The 16,929-nt window shown below is 35.6% G+C and overlaps 1 pseudogene; it reads left to right on the top strand.

Annotated features, from left to right (window-relative positions):
* Positions 1-16,236: 16,236 nt before the first annotated feature.
* On the top strand, positions 16,237-16,606 carry LOC116530558 (annotated as a pseudogene).
* The last annotated feature ends 323 nt before the right edge of the window (positions 16,607-16,929 follow it).

The raw sequence follows: 16,929 nt of genomic DNA, 5'->3' as shown, positions 1-16,929 counted from the left end.
CTGTGTTCAGTTTATATAGTTTCTTTTGTTTGTATTTATGTTCCCAGGCCAAATAAAAGCTTCTCAAAATCAAGAAACATTATTATCGTTTGTATATACAACTGTATATTATTTGACTGCATGGTATGCACAAAATCAATTCTCATTCTGTCAATAAAAGCTGCTACACAACGTATTCCTTTAGCCATATATCTTTATTTCAAAATCCAAACAGTGTAGCAAAAATATCACTAAGCTATAAAGGATCAGCTCCTTCTTCAGCCTTGATGTGCTATGCTTTGTCTACTTGCATACTCACGATTCATAGCACAATGGAATATATGTTGTTTTTAGAGCAGTAATGTCCTTCTTCTTACAAAAGGCAAACCCTTGCAGTATTACAAGTGGCTCTTAATAATGGAAGGATGATTTTTAAACCACCTGATATTGTAGTGCCATTCATTTAACTAAAACTGTCACTCCAGTAATACCCCATAACTTTAGGTTGTAGAGAATCAGGCAGATGAATTCTGTTTCTTCCGAACTCTACTCTTACTTTCCAGTAATTTTTTTCTTTTTTTTTTTGAGATGGAGTTTCACTCTTGTTACCCAGGCTGGAGTGCAATGGTGCAATCTCGGCTCACTGCAACCTCCGCCTCTTGGATTCAGGCAACTCTCCTGCCTCAGCCTCCTGAGTAGCTGTTTCCCAGTAATTTTAATGGCCCATTTGTAATACACATTGTGTCTAGACAACTTTTCAGAGAATTAATGAGACCCTGGTAACGTTTACTTCATTTCATTCTGATTATCACACTCAATAGCACTTATAAGTCATTTCAGATGTGTTATTTACTAATATATACTATGCACAGATATTTAATGTAGTATATCATAAATGTCTAACACATATTATTAATAGCTGGATTTCCCAACTGAATTCTACATAATTAAGTAACAAGGTGTTCCCGGGCTTATTAGTTGTTCTTTACATATAAAATATGCTCAGCAAAAGTTTGTTGGTAAAATCTGTGACGCTGACAATATGTTTATTTTTGTTTGGTTGGTTTTTTAATGTATCAGTTATTTAATTATGTTCTTGGTTAGAAATTTACAATACCAATTTGTAAGGATAAACTTCATCATCTTTGAGGGCAAACAGATTGCAGGTATCCCTAGAGCTGATGAATAGCTTTGATTTTTGGTAAAATTTGCGGGTTCACAGCTGCCTGGTCAGCCTTGCCCTGCTCGGTAATCTCATATTTCTTTCTCTGTGCCAAAGACTTCGCCATCTGTTTCATCACAGCTGCTTCTCCCTGAAGTAAACCTCAGTAAGATGTTTTGAGATTTCCACTTTGCTGATCCCAGTTTTTGTGGTGGTGGTGATGACAATTTCTGCAGTGTTCTACACAGAGGAACTTGATTGAGGATTCAAGGTTCAGTCAAAAGCAAGCAGCAAAACACTGCTCAACTGCTTCAGGAAAACCACCTGTTTGTCTCCATGGCACTCAGTGAAGACGAGCAGAATGGTCCCGGGAGAGATGATGGCTCACGTGCTGACTGGAAGTTTTTTTTGTTTTTTTTTTGTTTTGTTTTGTTTTTTTCTTTTGTTTGTGTGTATGTGTTTTTTGTTTTGTTTCGTGTTTTTTTTTTTTTTTTTTTTTTTTTGCCGTGGCTCAACAGCCCTATTGGCACATCATTAGTAGGGTAATATATAGGCATTTTGCAAAGTATGGGTACCACTATTCTGGTCACTACCAACTGGTTTTGTAACCATAGCAAAGATTTCTTTCTTTCTTTTCGATCCTGGATTTAGCAGCTGAGTACTTCTTCTTGCACATGGTCGTTCTGGAATACATGATAGATTTTGACCTTTCTACCTTCAGTATGTATTAACCAAAAGAACAGAAGTAAAGATGAAAATACTTATTGATTATGTTAACTTTTATTTCACTTATGGTATATACACTGAAATACTAGCTGCAATAATTCTTCTCCTAGTCTCTTACTGTTAATATTTTTAGTGTCTAAGATGAAAATTCTGCTTTATTTCTTTTTTCATTCCCTACATTGCCTCTATAGCCACAAATAATAATAGATTAGAAAGTAGTTTATTTGGTTAAATAATCCTCAAATAAAGGAATCTTTATGTGCAGAAAAGACTTCAGGATGAGATTTTACGGCCTGGAAGGTATCAGATTCCTCATTTACTTCCATATATAGCCATAAAATAACAGATGTCAGTCACGTGTTATCACTCTTAAAGTTTCACTATTGCAGATTGATTTCATTAGTTTATTCACTGCCTTCATAGGCATCTCCTATTGTGGAAAACAAATTAAGATATAATGTTATTCCTTCATGCTTTGTTCAAAGAATGCCAAGTCTACCATCTTCACGCGATCCCTAAAGCAAGTGAATTCGCTCTTAACTGTCACACTGGAGATCTGTATAACACACCCAGGTCAGAGGGTAAAATATCCAACTGCCCACAGCTAGAAATGTTATAAAGAGCCAATTAAGAAAAGTAATACGTATTGAGGTTACTCAGAAAACTTAGAATCTACATGGACTCAATTATTTTCAGGGATCAAACTGAGCCATACGAAAGTTGCTCAACTGGGTCCTATTATTTTGTCCTCTACAGAATTACTCCCCCTGAAGTTGTGTGTTAATGTAGGCTTCCAATTTCATCAAGAAACAATACCAACAATTGCCTAACAGAACCAATATATGTATTTGCTAAGAAATTTTAGGCCAGGAGTGCTGGCTCACACCCATAATCTCAGCTACTCGGGAGGCTGAGGTAGCAGCATCACTTAAGTCCAGGAGTTCAAAACCAGCCTGGGCAACATAGTGGGACCCTGTCACTAAAAAGATTTTTTTTTAGCCAAGCTTGGAGGTGTGCTCCTGTAGTCTCACCTAAATTGAGCTACAATCATGCCACTGTACTCTAGCCTGCGCCACAAGAGTAAGACCCTGTTTCTTAAGAAAAAAAAATTAGATGACTTTTCTAGGTTTGCTTTATATAAAGTCCCATTAAAACAAAACAAAACAAAAACACATTATTTTAGAATAAGTTCCAGGAAAGATTTTGCTTCCCTTAAGAAATGTTATATATTATATTCAAAGGAATGGAGAACTATATAAACAACTATTTTTTCTTATTGCTTTAAAACTTAGATAATCAAACCCAAAATCTCAGGGCAGCAGTAACACCTGCATGAAACCCTGTGTGCTGAATAATATATGATCCATTTTTCTTCCACACCATGTTGACAATTTATTCTACTTTCTATTTTCTGTCCTTTTCTTCACTGCATGAATTTTCAATTTCCTGTCTCTATAGAATGAAGCAAGTTATATATATATTTTGTAACAGCAGACAAAATAGCATTATTTATTTCTTCATGGGGATTACATGGCCAGTTGTTTCATTTTGTTCCTAATAAATATTTTGCCTCTGAATAAATTAAGAAATATAAAAGTGGAAAGTGAAAGACATGAACTTGGAGAATTTAGCAGGCAGCTTCCAACATGTACCCCAAAACTTCCCTTTATATCCTGATATTTATGCCCTTACAAAATCTCCTCCACCTGAATCTGGATGGGACCAGTGACTTGCTTCTTAACAGCATATGACAAAGATGGTGGGATAGCATTTCTGTGATTGGTTATATAAGATAGTGACTTCTGCCTTGCTAACAGGCTTGCTCTCTCTTACTAGTTTGATGAGGTAAGTTACATGTTCACACATCACATGGAACAAAAGGTGGTATCCAGCCAACAGCCATCAAGGACTCAGGTCTTCAGTCTCACAATCTTTGGGAAACTAAATCCTATCAACAACCATGATAGTAAGCTTGAAAATTAATTTGTCCCCAGTCAAGCCTTCAGATGAGACTCCAACACTGGCCAACATTTGATCACAGCTTTGTGAAAGACCCTGAACAGAGGATTCAGTTAACCCATTCCCAGGTTCCTCACCCTTAGAAACTATGAGAATAAATTTGTGTTGCTTTTTGCTCTTGTGTTACAGCAATAAAAAACTAATTGGAAAAAATGCCCATACATTTTACTTATTTCATAATTTTCCGTATAACCAGTCTTGCTTTGTGGTTATATTAACTCATTAGGATATGTGTTTGGGTGGATAAAAAGTGAATAATTTACCCCACTCTTTTTTTTTTCCTATCGATCCAGAAAGTATTATAAATTATTATTTTATCCATTTATTTATATAAATCACAGTGATATCACTCCTTATTTTGTTTTTTTATTCCATTTGTAAAGCTATATCTTATAGAATATTACAATTCTTAAAATCATGTTTGTAAATAAGCTGTTTTTCAGGTATTCCAGTAAGAACCTTGAATGTCTAGGTAAAAAGGAGATTAAAGGTTGGTAGTCAGAGAGCAGAAGAGTAAAATATAAAGGAATATGAACTAAAATTAATGGCATGCTTTTTTCCTTCTACTTTCACAGACTTTCATTAATGTAAATAAGAAAGTATTTTTAGCTTCTTTTGAATAAAGATATTGCTCTATAAAAATAATTATATTTCTTTGACAATTAATACAGTCTTTGAGTCCTAACATTATCACTGGAAAGTCTTTTTTACAATGCAGCATAATTGAAGCATGCATGTTGTTAAATCTGCAGGAGGTTAGTTATTTTATTATCCAATACTGTTCATTATGCATATTATACTTCTGAAAAATATTGGTTGTGTTTTTTGCTTCTGTGATACTTTTTCCAAAAGTAGCAAGAATTTATTTTTATTTTTAGGTGGAGTTTCACTCTCGTTGCCCAGGCTGGAGCACAATGGCAGGATCTCGGCTCACCCAAGCTCCGTCTCCTGGGTTCAAGTGGTTCTCCTGCCTCTGCCTCCCAAGTACCTGGGATTACAGGCATACACCATCATGCCTGGCTAATTTTGTATTTTTAGTACAGACAGGGTTTCTCCATGTTGGCTAGGCTGGTCTCAAACTCCCAACCTCAGGTGATCAGCCTGCCTCGGCTTCCCAAAGTGCTGGGATTACAGGCAGGAGCCACTGCACCAGACCAAGACTTCTTAAATTATATTCATTGCAGTTGGCCTCCAGTGTGTCATTGGAATCCTACTTTCTAACTAGTAATACTATTTTACTGCTTCTCTCTGACTTCTTCAGTCTTTTTACAACAGACCTCAGATTGCAATGCAGTTCAAATTAATGACTTAGCCAAACATGATAGGAGTTTGACTCTGTGTTCTTTGGTCTCCTTTTCAGCGTCTGTGAAAGACTTGATAACTTCTGTGCTCTAGAAACTTCTAATTGAGCATGAAGAAAGCTGGTAAATCACTGTACTGTAACAACAGTAATCCAGTGTTTTCTCAGCCTAATGATCCTAAAGCTCATTCAATATATGTTCATCATCAGAAATCTTAACATTGTTCAAGGCATATTTATCAGAATTTGGAATAAGCTTGCACAAATTCCCTCTTGCAACATTCTATAGCTTAGCTCAATTCCATTCTCTTTATATAGATCAGTGAAACCCCAGAAGATTTATTATGAGTAAACACCCTGGATATAAGATTTGCAGGACTTTAATATAAGACACCTGCTGGTCATATAATTGAAATTATCTACACTGAAGTAGAAACTAGTTTACCAATGATGTTTCTTTTTATGGTCCCAAACTTCACACTTATCTATACCTATATTACTAGCTTGCTAGCTAGCAATTTCTGCTACTTATTATTTCTATCCTGCTACTTTCATAAATGTTTGAATTGATTTAAGAACAGTTATGCCAACAAATAATCATAAAGTAGAAATATGTGCATTGGGCAGCTTTTGAGATTGAATGTGCTCACTAAATCTTCGTAGAAACCTTCCTGGATTACCTATCTCACCCTTCCAATTATTCTCTACTATGGCACTTGTAACTTTTCAAAACCAGGATTGCATCAGTTATTTATCTGCCAATGTTGTCTCCCCCTTCAATGTAAGTGCCATAAGTACAAGGACACCACGTGTAGGTATGTGTGAGTTATACACAATTATAATGGAACAGTAAGAATAAGCCACTAAAGATATCAGTGTCTGGCATGTAATAATAATAATAGAAGCTCAATAAATATGTTATTAAATATTTAAACTATGGGGATATGGGAAAAGAGAAGACTATTGCCTACATGAATATCGGTGCCGTGATAATGGGTCGTGGTAGCTGGTTCCATCGGCACATCGTTCAGTTTTTGCAAAGGCTTGGTCTCAGCACCTGGAAAAGCAGTCAAATGAAAAGATATAGCGGTGGCGTGGGTGTTGCAGGACATGTCATTGCAATGACATCTAGAGTCTCCAAGGTTAGCAATGGAAGATGAGTCATAATATAGACGTTATGATTTTATTTTCCTAGCAGAAATCATCAAGGGAGTTCTGAGGTTGAAGAGATATTCTTAACAGACAGATCTCCGTGAAAAACATAAGACTTTGAGGCCCATTTCCTGCTCCTCTCTCTGCTGCCACTGTTGATGATTAAAATATTTAAGAAGTAAAAGATTTCATAACTGTGAAACCTCTTGATGACCTATGATATCAAGGGGCTCTGAGAGCTAAAGAAAATGAAAAAAAAGAAATCGTGTTTTGCATCACCTGAAGGGTTATGTCCTCCCCAACCTTTAAGCCTTAATGAGATCCTGAACGCTAGCTAGAGTTTCAAAAATCGGTGGATGGAGCTGTGTGTTGCTTCATCATTTGCACCCTGACGGTATACCCATCTGATAAAGCTTGGAAATTATACTTTTTTTGAGAAAGAAGAAGAATTAAATCAAGAGACACACAAAATAAAACAGCAGAAGGCCAGGACAGAGAACAGGTGAAAGCAACTGTTGCAATGCCTATATATATTTTTATGGCTGTAACACAAATATGTCTCTGAGCTTCCAAACAGCCAAAAAAAAAAAGAAAAAGAAAAAGAAAAAAAAAATCCTGTCTTTTTGAGAAATAAAAATAACTCATAAGAAAAAATGTCTTCCAAACATTTAATTATATGTAACATATTCATGGAACAAAGTAAGAAAAAAAAATGTTACCCTTTGATTTACTTACTGACTTAAAAATGTTTATACTAATCCTACATTTTCATCTAGTTATGCATATAAAACAAAAGTAAATTGACAATTACTAATTTGGCTTAGGTAAAATCAATATATGCTAACAAATAACTACGCCAAAATTTTCTTCTCTGTAAGTATGCCAAATAATGCTTTGTACTGTTGATGGAGGTTTTTGAATGAATGATTTTCATCATGTTGATCTTTGATATCCATAAAATTTGATTAAGCAATGAAAAACTTCATATCATGTAATCATAAGACAGTCAGTGACTTTAATAATCAAAAGAAGTCTACCTTTCTTTTTGATAAATGAGTGGATGGACATAATATGGTTTTCTTAAGTATGTTTTAGTCAGTAAATGCTAAAAAGTTTTTCCTTCTTTTTTATAAACTATAGAAAAATTGTGTTTGTTATCCATCTATTCAAAATGCCAGATAATATAAGGTCCTTCTTAAAATGGGTAAACATAAGAAACCTCAGAATTGTTTTATTGGGTTCAGTGAAAAAGAATCATAAGCAATCTTAAAATGTCAATTAAAGTATGGGCAGAGAGATGGGCATGAATTGAAGGCAACATGAATTGTTGATGTCAGTACTACCCCTTCGGGAATTTAATTGTGCAAGAAAAGTCACCGTGGTGCTGTGACTAAGAGCATAAGTTCTGGGGCCAGTGTCTAGGTTTGACTTCGGACTTTACTAGCTGGCTGTGTTGCCTTGGATAATTTAATTAGTCTCTCTGCTCCTCCATTTCCTCATTTGTAAAATAAACAAGTTATCAGCACCTCATAGAAGTAGAAGTAATTAAGGTAGTAATCACTCCTAATCACTTAGAGTAATGCCTAGTTCAAAAGATAGAATGATTATTTCTACCATCTTGCCTTTTCTCTAAACTTGTATGTATTGTATGCTTCCAAATGAATTGAAACTCTTGTTTAATATGAATATATTAAAATGTTTATAGCCCCCATCACAAAGAGGAAGAATAATTAAACCTTTGATTGGATAAGTACAATACTGTATCTGTATCTTATTAGTCAATATGTCTTTTTACTTTAGAAATAATATTGATGACGTAAAAATGACAGCTGACTAGTGATACATGATTACTCCCCTTTCCCCAAACTAATTTAATAGGGAACTCGACCTCCAACACGCATACACACATACACACACACACATACACACACACATCATCATAATCATCATCATCCTTGAAGCCACCTATGTAATGGCAGCAAGAAGGCTTATGGATTAAAATTGGCTCAGCTTTAATATTATGATGACTCTTTTCAATACCTGACCCTTTTAATATGAATATAGCATATATGAACTACCCACTGGAATTTTGAATTCATAATATTTTGCTTATATTTTTCTAAAAATCATAGGTTGACATTTGAAAATTGTGGAAGCTATATATTTAAGGCAATGTTATTCAAATATAAACATGACTTGATTATTAGATTATTTTGTGTATTTCAATTCCTTTGTCATATTAAGTGCTCATATATTCCAAATCGTTTGGGATGGGGGCACAAGTTTTTAGAATTACTGGACCTCAAACGTTTATGTCTTGCGTAACAGCCTTAAGATTCTGCCTCGCTTTTTTCAGGAAATAGATTGTTATTTTTGAAATGTAAAACAAGCACACTAACTTTGAAAGTTACTTTTCCAAGCCACTAATGCCTTGGTCCCAGAAAAGGTAGTAATGTACAAATGGCTTTGCCTCCCTGGCAAAATTATTTCAACAATGTTTCCTAATTACTGAGGAAAAATAACTGAATCCAGCTGACAGCCACTGAATGGACAGCCTAAGAAATATTTTCCTCCAAGAGACTTTCCACCATGTTAATAGAAAAGAGTTATGAAATTGTTCATAAAATTATAAGTGAACTCTTGGAAAATAAAGTTCTTAAGTATTCTTTCAAAAGGGAATTAAAATATTGTACATGCTCTTTTAATTAAGACTCTGGTTGATGTATAGTAATGCTTTAGATTTGTTCAGCCAGCATGATCCTTGATTGAAACACACAAGGAGGAGGTAGAAAATATTTCCAGAAAATGGAGATTGAAAGCCTACATTTTACGGAGAGATAAGTTAGGGTTCATTTTTATACATTGCCAAGTGATTCTTTACTTTGAAAGTAATTTTCCACAGGGTTCTTTTTTTAAAATAGTAACTGTTTGGTGTATGGACTGTTTTTAGATTGTTTACTTGCCAGACAGAAAATCCTTGAAGCTAAATGTTTGGAGTCACTGACACACAATAAAGATAAAGCATCTCTAAAATTTTCATTAAAGTCAGTAAAAAATATGACTTCATTCATAAAAAAATCAATTGACAGACATATTTTGAAGAATATAGCTATGACTTAAAGCAAGGAACACATAGAGTCAGATTCCTTTTTATTCTTGCTTCTTCTTAAATTTGAAACATTCTGGAAAAATTTTCTAACCCATTTTTTCAATAATGCCCCACAGTATCTTGATTTTTAAGTAATGACTGAATTAAAACTGCAAACATAGAAATAGTTTAAATACTAATGATAGGAGCTGCTATTTATTTCTAACAATACAAGTCTTTTCACCAGATTCCTTTGTAAGCCCCCAAAATAAGTCATCTTTATGTACATATGCTGTACTAAAAAATGCAAGTCTTGATGCTAAATATACATTTAGAAACCGAGAAATTTCTGAATTTTAACAGTGATACAGTATAACATATCAGTTACAAAATGACTGGTTCCTTAGGAAGAAAAAAGGAAAGCATTTTTATTAACATATATGACTTCATCTTGTTTTAAGTGGTGAATTAAAACAAAATCACTTAAAACAGTAGAAACTCAGTTGCTAATGACTTGTTCAACCAAAAGTCAAATAATTAAATCTTTGAACTATTCATCGGGGAAAAAAGGAAAAAAAAAAATCCTTTAATTATCTGAATCCCATACCTAGACTCTTATTACAGCAAAAAGTACAAGAGGAACCAATTCAAAAGATTGGAACTATGTGATTGGAAATCAGTGATTGCAAACTACTTAACTATTTATTTATATTTTCTCAATTTTTTTGTAGATTTTCAGAAATTCATTTTGCACAGTTGAGCATTTCCAAAAATTAGGAAAAAAAAAAAAAAAAACTTCTTAAAATTATTGATTTGAATAATTTGTTTCAGTCCCTATAATTCACTCTATAAAATTCAAGAATTCCCATTTCAATGCAATTTTGGGGCATGCTGAAACAATCCTTCCTTTTTTCCCTCACCTTAATACTGAAATGAAATGTCTATTCATGCTATAATGTGTTTTCTTCAATCTTGATTGTCTCTATGGCTTCTGTCCTTCTCTTTTAACAGTGAGTGGCTAATGGGTGCAGTGGGGGGTGCGCATGAGTAAGAGAATGTTCTTTGTTAAAGACTGTTTTCTTCCCAATACTCCATTGCCCTCTAGTGGCTTAGAGCTAAATATCTGGAAGCTTCCACCATCTGCAAAGCAAGACACCATTTTACGCTTCACTGAGAGACTAGGGATATCCCTGCTGCAAACACTGTGATTTCTGTCTCACCGTGAGGAAACACAGCCTCTGAATTTAGCCAAATTTTATATGCTTTCTGCTTAAACCATTAAAAGGTACCTGAATATTTTTATTGTATGCTTTGTTTTTCACTACTTTCCATATTCCCTTCCTGCCTTCCTTCCTTCTTTCAACAGCCAACATAATTTTATTTAGCAAAAGGAGGGCTTGTAAAATGTGGATATTTAAAATCCATAATTAATTATAAAATTGTATTGCTCATAGTAATGTCAAATTTCTTCCCACAAAAATTTCAACTGACATATTAAATCTAGACATTAGGTTGGACAGTCTGTGAATACAATCACTGGATTGAAACTTTAAAGCCCATCAATCACTTCTCTACAAAAAAAAAAAAAAAAAAAAAGAAAAAAAACCTTCTATTTGTGGACTGATTATTTCTGTAAAAATAACCTGAAAACCAAAAGACAAAAGGGTAAGAAGAATATACTCCATTTTATAAAAGAGAGGCTAGTTTAAAATTCTTTTATTGAGATTTTAGCAGCACCCCCTTTTTAAAAGGAATTGGTTTGTTTGATAAGTTATATTGTCACCCTGGTTAGCAACTCTCAGATCTTACTATTTAAATACCCTAATATCCTAATAGCAAATAATTTTCCCTTTTTTTCCCCTCTGGACATTTTTAAAGTAGCAAAATACTAAGACAAGAATAAAAAAACGATTAAAATACTAAGACAATAAAAAAACTAAGACAATTAAAAAACTGATTAACAAACTGTTATGGTTATTTAATTAATTTTACTGTTCTACACTAAAATATTCTTTATGAAAACATTCCATTACTCTTGAGTAAGAACCCCAGAATTGATGCTTTAACAGTATGTAACATAAAGCACCACCTGATTATAAGCAATGTGAAATTATTTTATATAAATCAGTGATCTATTGTAAGCAGTATAAACTTTCATCTTATACCTTTAAGTAGCAGATGAGCTCGAAAAGATGGGGGTAAATAGGGAGTGGGCGGGGCTAGAGTACAGTGGGCTTTGTAGGTTATCCATATTTCTGTAATTGCATTGATCTAAGTTCAGCTGACTTGAGATATACATGACAGCAGGGACCATTTCTCATTCAAGACCATGTCACCTGCTCCCAGAAATGGAGTGCTCCCAAGCATCACCACTATCTCTCCATTAATCAGACACCCATCCTTTCATAAATTCTGACATGTTTTCTGAGAAGCCACCATCCCTGGGAACTAGAAACCCATGAATATCAGGATCCTCTCTGGCCTCTGCTGCAGAGTGGCCTTGTGATGCTAACCCATGGTATCTGAGCGGGTTGGCTCCCTCATCGACTGGCACCTACTGTCAGAGCCCATGGCTCCAGCCATTTGCTTCCTGTTGTAAAGTTGCCGTACACTCTCTCTCCTCATTCTTACTCAGACCTCTGCCTTTTCATTGGCTCTCTCATCTCTTCTCATCCTCTCACCTGTAAATGGGAACTTCTGGTGTTTCAGCCCTGCTCACTTGCACCTGAGCTGAGAATGGGCTGCCTGGCTGCCTCTGCTTCATCTGTTTAGAGCATAAAATCAAATATCATCACTTCCCATCAGTAAATATAAAATGTAACTTTTAACTACAGAAAAGAAGTAAGTTACCAATTAGCAAATCTTGTATTTTTGCCTTGCAGATTTTTGTGCACAGGTATGTGTAGCAATGACACTTGCTATTATAAACAGATTTAATAGAAAGGAAAAAGAAGAAAATGCAAATCAGCGGCCTAAATACTTTAAGTTTATAATCCAAATCCACTTTGGGACATTGCTGTTTGGAACCATTAATCAATTAGAATGTAAATGTCTTTGAATATGAGTTCAGAATTGTTTGGAAATACATTAATTCTTTATTATCTTCCAGTTATTAATATTTGTATGAGTAGGGAAAACAGGGAATTATGCTCTTACCCAATCAAACCTGACCAGATTTGATACTTTCGCATAGACAAATATGAACTATGACAGCCACAAAGCTGAATAAAATTAAATTGAGTTAGTGGAGGAGAAAGCTCTTCATAAATCCAATAAATAAATTAATGGAAGGAATAGTGACTGTGCCAATATTGAGTATATGTCAGGAGAGATTTTTTTTAACCAAAAGAGACATAAATTTGTTGAAGATGTCTCTCAAGTTTTTTTTATCTTAACTGGTGTCAGTTTTTCATTAAGACAAATAGTTTTCAGACTAATTATACTCTTACGCTAGGAAGCAATTTTGAGAGGAAATTTTCTGCTGGATCGAAAAATCAAAACTTAGAGACTAAGTGAAAATAACAGCTGTCTAACCTGTAAATGTGGGCGTTTTACTTAACCTACTTCTCTGGGCTTCCAATAGAGGCAGACACTCCTATCAAGCAAAAATAGATCAATAAACCACACACACTCACACAATCAAATCCATTAATAAAAAGCCACCCAAAATCATCAGTGCTATGCCAGAAATTTAAAAGTGAGGTCTAGACCACAAATGGATGGTTACTTGAAGTTGGGTGAATGTGAAGGCATCTCTGAGGAGGTGACATTTAAGTTGACAGCTGAATGTCAAGATGGATCCAGCCACACTAAGGCTAGAAGGAAGATCAGTCCAGGTAAAGGGAATGGGCATGCAAAGGCTCAATGACAGAGAGAATCCTGGCAAGTTTGAGTGGCAAAAAGCAGGCCAGTGTGGTCAGAGCGTAAGATGAGCCAAGGATTTCTGGTGAGGGCCAGGAAACTGCATTTTATTCTAAGTGCAATAGGAAGCCTTCAGAGGGTTTTTAAAGATGAATAAAATCATTTAACTTACATTGTTATGAGAATCACGTTGCTAAATGGAGAGTGAATTGGAAGTGGGTGGGAGTAGAAGTAGAAGTAGAATTCTATGGGTGAGAAATTATTATGATTTACAACAGAGTGTAGTAGTGGAGAAGAAAAGAAGGCAATGTTTTTGAGACCCGTGCAGAGTTAAAACTGACGAATTGGATGCATGGGAGGGAAGAAAGAAGAACAAAGGTCATGAACCAAGTCCATGATTTCAGAGTTTGGAACCTGCTGATTGGTGGTGCCTTTACCAGTCACGGATGGAATAATGGATGAGCTCAATCTGCGTGGAGAATGAGAGACCGAGCACTCAGCTCCCACTCAGTGATTGTCTCGTGCCACCATGTAATTGACTAAAGCTACTCTTAGACGTCAATGGCGTCTCTGAACATCTATAAACCCAAGGTCACTATACAAATATGACTCAAGAGTCTAGCACACCCTCATTTTGATGATTCAGCTGCATTCAATCTCCCTTTGTGTCGGTCCTTCTAATGAGCTGCTGCCAACACCTCTCCTTACTTGCTCACCACTTTATGATACCAGTTGCTCAGGGCTTACTTTGTCCCACGGCTTCTACTCCATACTTCTTTCTGTCTCACTACTTTTTCCTCTTCTCTCCATCCTGGTTGCTGACCTACTCTGAATATTCTTATTTTAATTTTTTGAAGGTAAGTTTGATTGGTCTTCATCAGCATCCCATAAAAGAATTTCTATTGGACAGATAATGCATAAAAGGCAACCTCAGAGGTAGTGGCTCTCCTTTCAATATCTGATCTCTGGTTCAGTCACATGTACCCAAGTTACTGAAGTTACATGGTAAAGCACATGGTGATCCACATGAAACGAACAGCTGCTTTTTTTTAGAGAGAGCGAGATAACATGAGAGTGGCAATTGCTAAAAACATCAGTCCTGTTAAATCCTGTCACCGAACTCAAAGCCTTCTTCATTTTGCCCTCAAGCTCCTAAGTAAAAGTCAGTGTGTGCACTCTCTCTTTCTCTATCTCTCTGTCTCTCTCTCTCTCTTTCTCTCTCTACTTTCTCCTCTACATACCAGTAACAGTCGATTTTCATTTATGCAATAAATGCTGAAGTGGAACTAACACAGCCTCAGCTTCAGCTGAAGTCAAAAGTTGATTTCTTCTTTCTGTATGAGATGACAATAAGCCAACTGGACAAGATACATCGCACACATCGTAACCACTACAAGTCTCCTAAGAGAAGTCAAAGCCAGCTTTAAACCTTGCAGATCCACAATATATAATGCCAGCTCATGTGGTGCTAAGTGAGAACTGTCCTGCTCTTTGCTCAATCTCCTATACTAACCACACAGTGTCAAACACTAGAGGGGTTCAAAATGGCAACAGTTGCAGGGAAATGATAGAAAATAGAAAAGGAAAAAAAAAACAGATTAATATGCCTCTTTCTCATTAAGGAAACCAACTTGTAAATAGCCAGAACTGCTAAAGTAGAGTATTTGTATCTTTGAATAATATTTATAAAGTTTTGATTGTTACATTGGACATATTAATTGCTTCTCAAGATAGTTTTACTAATGAACATGACTGGAAAAAAACGTGGTGATTTGTCCTAAATTTCATCCAGTGGAAGGTAAGGCTGGCCGCATAGAATAACGTAAAGGAGGACAAAAATAAAGGCATTTATAACATCACATGAGTCCTATTTGTTCAATACAAGATATATCTGCTTTAACGTTGATAATATTCAGCCTTGATATAGTATGTTCCTCTGTCTCTTTCACTGTATTTCAAACTCCTTGAGAGTATGAAGCTACCTTGCTTTCTATTTTACTGAGAAAATAGAAGCAGTCGCAAGAGAACTTGCACAAGCTCCCACCTCCGCAGCTTTTCCCTTTATTTCAGCTGGACTTTTGACCTAACCCTCCATCTCTCCTAATTTGAGTGAAGAATGCCAGATCCTACACTTGTGCGTGAGATGCCGCACCACAAACTGGCTCAAAGACGTGACTTCAGCAGTTCTGTCTCCTGCTGCATCCTTTTCTTTTCCGCTAAATCATTTCCATGCACATAAAACACATGCTTTTACTGCTTCCCTCTTAATTCTTCCTCTATTATGCTCTCTTGAGGCAATATCAGTCGAACTCTTAGCCACTCCTCTTCACGCAATTTACTAATGAAAATATTACCAGTGAGCTCTCCATTGTTAAATTCAAAGGACAATACTTTATATGAATATTAGACCACCGATCAAAAGCATTTGACATAGTTGACGTGGAATCCACTGCCTGGAAACTCCTTCTTCCAGGATGCCACACTCTCCTGGTTTTGCTTTCCCCACTGTGGTCTCCCTCTTAGTATTTTTTCCTACTTTATCTTTCTACCCAAACTCTTAACATTGGAAAGCCTCAAACCTAAGGCTGTTTCTCTGCCCTAAGCACTCTCTTTCCTTTGGTGATATCATCTTATCTTTGATAGTAAATATTCCTTAAATATACAATTCCCAAGTATTATATTTTCATTTGACTCTAGTTCAGACTGTTCTTCTCCACTCCAGTTTCAAATACTCAATTGCTTACCCAGCATTCCACTTGGAAGTCTAATCACCAACACAAAATCTTCAAAACCAAAATCCTAACTTTTCTCCTTGATGCATTTATTTCCTTCCTCACTGCTGTAGACGACAACCCCATACTTCCAGTTTATCAGGCCCTAAAGCCTAGAGTTAACGCCTAAGTGGTGGTAGATCTTCATCAGACCTTTAGATTCACTTCAGGCACAGACATGGCCCATGGACATGGACATGAACATGGACATGGTAAAATGGAACTTCCAGAGTATAGGCAATGGAAGATAGAAGGGACACCATTAGAAACTGTCCAGAAGAGGCTGCCTGCACAAGGGCTAAGGGATCCATGGGGCCGCAGTGAAACTTGGAGATACATGTGTGGCTTTGCAAAAAAGATTACCTTTTTTGATGTATTCTTTAAAGGATTCAAATGGGGATTTGCTGCATTTGCGGTAGTTGTAGGAGCTGAATATTACCTAGAGTCCCTGAATAAAGGTAAGAAGTATCACTGAAGATAATACCTGGAAGTATCATAGTGGTTTCTTAACTCTCCGAAATAAGATTTCTTCACTATAGCCTACTTGTCTGACGGTTTGTCCCTTAAGGAATATTAGTAAGATTTAATAAAGTAAAATAAAATATATAGATGCCCCAAAAAAAGTTATTCTAGAGTTATTCTTAATTTCTCTCTTTCACACCCACATCTATTTCATTTGCAAATCTTGTAAGACAGACCTTTATCTATTATAAAACCCAACGATATCTTAACTAATCCCTGCCACCTTGGTCCAATCCAATATCCACTCTTAACTGAGTTATTAATAGCAAGATAAAGGGTCACCTCCTGCTTTTACACTTTCTTCTTCTAGATCTATCTAAAATTTGTAAGTGAATCATGGCTGGGTGCG

The sequence above is a fragment of the Sapajus apella genome, unplaced genomic scaffold, assembly GCF_009761245.1.
Source record: "Sapajus apella isolate SASKATOON/1434 unplaced genomic scaffold, GSC_monkey_1.0 scaffold67, whole genome shotgun sequence".
In the NCBI taxonomy this organism is placed as follows: domain Eukaryota; kingdom Metazoa; phylum Chordata; class Mammalia; order Primates; family Cebidae; genus Sapajus; species Sapajus apella.
The sequence above is the reverse complement of the archived record's forward strand: the minus strand, read 5'-3'. Positions and strand labels throughout refer to the sequence as shown.